Source organism: Macadamia integrifolia, chromosome 12 (genome assembly GCF_013358625.1).
Source record: "Macadamia integrifolia cultivar HAES 741 chromosome 12, SCU_Mint_v3, whole genome shotgun sequence".
NCBI classification, from domain to species: domain Eukaryota; kingdom Viridiplantae; phylum Streptophyta; class Magnoliopsida; order Proteales; family Proteaceae; genus Macadamia; species Macadamia integrifolia.
In genome coordinates, this window is record NC_056568.1 from 18,208,521 (window position 1) to 18,214,562 (window position 6,042).

General features: G+C 41.2%; 1 pseudogene; it reads left to right on the forward strand.

Moving 5' to 3' along the window:
- The first annotated feature begins 1,472 nt into the window (after nucleotides 1-1,472).
- The window catches only part of LOC122057499, a 14,862-nt pseudogene continuing 10,292 nt past the window's right edge, over nucleotides 1,473-6,042 (forward strand).

The window sequence follows — 6,042 nt, forward strand, 5'->3', positions numbered from 1 at the left end:
CATGCTAGGTTATGGCTTTGACAGGGTCCTGAGGGCAATGGAAGTCACCAATGACATAGTCAAGGAGGTGTTGGCCTGTGAGGTATGGCACAATTTGAGTGCGCCAAAACACATAATTTTTCGGAGTGACATTGAGGGAAACTGATGAGCTCTAGAGAGGGATTGGGGAGGTGGTGGGGTGTCGGCCATGGTGGTATTGGGGCTGATCTATGTGGCCATGAGGTGAGGGGCGGTGAGGATAGCTACTGTCCGGTTCTTCTTGATGTGTGTTTTTTTTTCTTTTTAGCAAAGAAGGAAGATGTGGGACATGAGAGAGGAAGTGGGAGTGGGAGAGGTTTTAGAGAGGGAGTGGGACATGAAAGGCTTGTTGTCCGCTCTCTTTGCTTGTGTTTTTGTTTTTGTTTTTGTTTTTGTTTTTTTTTTTTTTTTTTACAAAGAAGAGAGGAATGTGGGTTGGGGAGTGGGTGATGAAGAGAGAAAAGAGCATAGGGAGGAGCGTGTTTACTTGATGGAGCTTGTATGGCTGTTGATACCATGTTAAATTAAGTCTTTATTCATCAATTTTATGAGTTGGAGGTACAAGTCTTATATAGACCTTCAAAGGTGGATGTGTACTCCAACTCTAATACAAAAGAGACAGTTACAATAGGACTCTGATATCACATGTAACAGTTACAATAGGACTCTGTTATCACATGTGATAGTTACAATAGGACTCTAATATCCTAAGAGAAAGACTTCGAATGGGAGTCGATCTCTAATGTTGCTGTCCAATGAGACTCCTATTTTGTAGGAAAGGTTTTTGAGGTAGAGAAGGACTCTCTAACTGTGTTGATACAGAGAATCATGATTCTGGACTTTTACTTATATTTGGTTTCATAAGAATCCAATTCCACAAAGAATCAGGAGATTTTAGGATTTCATGTTTTTTCACATGGAGTGATACTTATTTGAGAACTCCTATTGAAGAGATCTTAGATAAGAATTAGGTGATTCTTGAGCTGGTATAAAAGACGGTAATTCTTGAGAGAGACATATTTATCAGGCTTAATTCTCCGTTCGAAGGTCTGAACTATCATGCTGTAGAGGTTGCAGAGGTTGAAACCGAACGCTTCAGGTGAACCTCTCTCTCTCTCTCTACCCTTCTTCTTACTCTCCTTCTCGGGGGGTTTTTTTTTTTTTTAATGTTGTTGGGTTTTCGGTTAGGTCTGGGCTAGCCTGAAGGAATCAACAGTTAAGGTCAACTATGGAGAACCTATATATCTCTAATTCCTATTCCTAGTATGTAAGTTTTCTTTCAGCCTTTTTTGACTTTCCCAATTTCTGTTTTCATTTTGAGTTGAGACTCCAAGACTTCTCATTTTAGGGGTTTTTGGTTTCTATTATTTCCTTCCCTTTGTTGTTGTAGAGTTCTTATTGATATATTTCTTCTATTTGTCTTTGTTTCTGGATTGACATTATTTAGGAGCATTAGTTAATTATATGAGATGCCGAAGCATAGAAGGAGCAGGGAGATAAAATGATGAAGAAATTTATGAGTATTTGGCCAAGAAGGCCCAAAAGAAAGTATGTGTTTTGTTGCTATTGTAATTGGTTTTCAATCTGATTTACATGTTCTGGTTTTGATACTAATACACCCATCTGATGTGTAGGCAATCAGTTTTGCTAAGGTTGAAGCTAGTTTCGGGTTATTCAAATGACTCAAATCCTTTTGAAGATTCCAACCTTAATGAGGAGTGAGTCTTCCAATCCATTATAGTTAGAGCTTGATTATCATAGCAAAGTTTTGTAAACTGTGTTTTTGTCTATTTTTCATGTGGATGAGGGAGATAATAATACTTGATTGATAACATTTTTCACTATAGTGCTAAACTGTAAGATCAAACACCAAGAAACATGAATAACAAAGAGACAATAGATCTGTATGACACAGAGATTTAACGAGGTTCACACACCAGGGTGGTGTGCTACGTCATCAGGCGAAGAAGAAGATGATTCACTATGCAGAAGAGAAATTACACCCTAGTAGCGACGAAGAAAAACTCACCCTGAAACCCTAGCTCGAAAAACCCAAAAAATACAATGACTTTCTCAACAAGCAACAGTACATTATATATACTCCAAATCGTGGGTCGACCCATCGGGTCACGGTCGATCCGGTCGAACCATACCGTGGGGGTGATCGGCCCAACCCCTCTGCTTCCATCACAGATCTCAGAAAATTTCCCATTCGGGTCGCCACCAAAATATGTCGAATCGGGTCAATCTTCAAAACGGGTCAAGAATTTGAGACAAACTTAACATAAACATATCCACTTAGTAATTGTTTTATGACTATCTACAGACATTTTGCACGGAATCTGATCTTTCGGTTTCTCTATTTGAAGTTTTGTACTGATTTTGGTGTTGTTTGACTAACTATTTCAAATTTTGTACCAATGTTGATGTTTGACTAATAGATATGAATACTAGGACAATACTTTGCTCACTTGATGGACTTGATACAATAAGCTAATGACTGTAATTATAAACTATGAAAGAAGAATGAGTGAGAGTGTGCGTTTCCCACGGCTGGGAATTCTAGTGTCATTGGAGATTCGGACTCAAGGTTGGTGGAAGCTGCAGGTGGCAATCGGGATTTTGGTTCTGAGAGATGGATCTCCGATCCTTTCATTCTTGGAGAAACACATATGGTCTCTGGGGCTTCATTTCACACTTCTGATGTGGAGGTGAGGAGTCCTCCGGTGGTGTTAGAACAAGAAGAACATGATGGGCAGCAGGCTGTGCGTCCTACGGCAAATACGATGGAGATGAATGGCAATGGCGGCCAGCCCTACCATTGATTGATTCTCTTCCATCAGCTGTGAAGGATGATCTTCTTACAAGAATCAAGATTCAACAGAGAGCATATAATAGACAACTCAATAAGCATTGCTTTGCTCTTCTTGGCTGGGTGAGTCCCCGATCTATCTCTATAGAATCTCTACAGGTTTTTGTTAAAGATAATTGGGGGTTAAAGGAACAGGTGGAGATGCGATCCCTTGGTAAGGGATTCATTATGTTCTGATTTATGAATGAAGCGGATATGGCAATGATCTGGCGTAAAGGCCCTATTCGTGTAAAGGACGTATCATTCGTTTCCGGAGATGGAGGCCAGATTTTTATACGTCCAAACAGGAGATTACTCACAGACTGACATGGATACACTTCCACAATCTTCCCCAAGAGTATTGGGATGAAGAGATCATTCTCTCCATGGCCAAGGCATTGGGAAGGCTGGTGGCAATTAATAGGAGGACACTCAATGTACGGCCATTGTGCTCGGGTTTACGTCAATATTGACGATTCAATTCCTCGGGTGGAGGAATTATTTGTGGAGAGAGAGAAGCAAGTTCCAGTGAATCTTATGTGTTTAAATAACAAGTTGTATTTGAGAACCCGTCGATGCGATGCTCTAATTGTCCCCAGGTATGGGCACTGAGCAGATATGTGTTTAGATTTTCCCAAGGAGCAGGAGTAGGGACCGACTGATCTGGGTGGCATGGAGGATACTGGCCATCGGAATCCCCATCATCGAAGATGGGTTTGTTGACCTGTAGTACGGGAGGTGAATCCTCAAACTCAAATGGTTGAGGCGGCTGCTGATTGCTCTCCTCCAATTCTAGAAAATCAAGATTTTGAGGGACACTTGGCAAATATAGGGAGATCTCCCAATATTTCACAATCTCCTGCTATGGTAGGGACGTCTACGTTGGACGCATCTCAGAATTCGGTGGACTATGCTCTAGATGCGGCTTTTGGAAGGTCTCTGGATGGGTCCCATGAGGCTGAGTTGACAAATTATTCTATTGGTCAGTCGGTTTTGGGCCCAAATGGGCAAGTCAGTGGGTCTATTGTAATTGTACTCAATGTGGACAAGGATATAGATCGGACCCATGGATCACCTCTTGGTCAGACATCTCCAAACTCAGTTGAAGGTATTGACAATGGAAGGACCGTCGTGATGCACTATGGCCTAAATCAACAAAATCCTATTGATTTCATGGATGGATTTCAAACAGTGGTGCGTAGGTTTGTCTCCCTTCCATGAGGATATCCAAACATTTTGCGCCAAAGTGCTAGAGTACAGGAGCTGTTGGAGATGGACCAGAATTTGCAGGGTAAAGGATGCCTAACCCTGGTAATGCCTCTCATCCCCTGTAATCCATGAAATTAATGTTTTGGAACATTGGAGGAATTGGGAACAGATGTGCTAGAGCTTCTTTGTATCATTTGCTTAAGTCGTATGTTCCTTAAGTTTGTTGTTTAGCTGAACCTAAAGTGAGACCGGAGAAATGCCCAATGAAACTATTCACCTCGATGGGATTCTCTTCCGAGTTGTTATGCAACTCTAGGACGGATTCAGCTCCAAATATCTGGATTCTGTGGAAGGAGGAGATAAAAAAGTAAACTATTTTGTTGTCTTCCTCACAACACCTGTCTATATTGCTTGAGGTAATTAGGAAGCAAACTATTCTTTCGGTAATCCATGCCAGTTGTTTTAAGGTGGATAGAAGATTGCGCTGGCTACATCTGTGTTGCAGGGTATGCTTTGCCGTGGATGGCCATTGGTGAGTACAATGCAATGCTTTTCTCTCATGAAAGCGGGGCCCAGACTCATTTAGTTCTACTTCTGCAGAGGAATTTGCAGCTATGATGGAAGTTACATCCTTGATGCTTGTTGCTTCGGCAGGTTGCAAGTTTACCTGGTCTCACAATCAGTGAATTGGCAATGTTCGTGTAGTGTTGGACAAGAGTTAGTGTAATGAAGATGGGATGCCAATGTTCCCCACTTGCTCACAGTGAATAATATCTCAAAATTATTCTGATCATTGCCCAGTTGTGGTCACATGTGATGGTGTTCCCCGCCCACTTAATATGCCATTCCGGATGCAGCGGTTTAGGGATGAACACTCGGATTTTTTGCGCAAGACTCCTGGTCAGTGCCTCTAGCGGGTACGCCTATCTTTGTTTTTGCAGGAAAGCTGAAGCGGTTGAAATACCAACTTAAACGTTGGGCTAGGGAGAATTTCCTTGATGCTGATCTTGAGGTGAATAGAACTAAAGCAGTGCTAGAGGATGTTCAGAAGGTGATTGAGGCCAATGGTTTATCTGAGGCTCTCTTTGATCAGGAGGCTGTTGCAAAGAGAGATATGGAAGCAGCTCTGTGATGAGCACATTTATGTATAAAATCTTAGGGTAAAAAACATGTATTTTACATATTTAGAAAAGAGCTACCTTGGGTTTTACTCTATTTTTGCAGGTTTTGCATTTTAAAGGCCATAGGGACTGTTGGGCACCATATCTCAATTTTTACACGTAAATTGATCCTATTTCTTTCCATGGCTACAAAGAGGATGAAATTCTGAGCAAGATTGACGTATTGCATTAAAAGTACACTTTCATTTAGAAAACCGTATATGTGATTATTCTTTTAAGGTAAGAAAAAGAATAATGGACCAGAACTAAACCGAGATGCAAGCCAGCCCATCTGCAGTTATCTCAGGAGAATATTCTAAATGCCAAAAAGATGGAGGGACCCACATGGGGCGTTGAACACTCTCTCTCCTCCACTTTGGGTGATTCTCTTTTTTTGGAGATTTTGTGAATATTTTCTCTCTCCTATTTTCCACCTACTTAAAACACTAAGGGCATGGACGAGATTTCCCATTAAATTAGAAGATTGGTCAAAGCAAAGCAAGAAAATCATCCAAAGGGGGGGGGGTTTGTGTGCAAGTTTGAAGAGAGAGGAAAAAAGGAAAAAAATAGAGAAAAAATAGGGAAAAAAGGAAGGAAAAATCGTCCCTCTCCCCTCTTTCCCATTTTTTTCTCTTCTCTTCCCTCCACCTCATCAAAATTGTCCAAGAGGGGCCCATCCAAATCGTCCAAGCTCCTTTTCTCCCCTATTTTCTCTCCCTTTTTCTCCTAATTCCTATTTTCCACCTCATCACACAAATTCGGCCAAGAGGTTGCACACAAAAGAGAAGAAAAAAATATATAGGA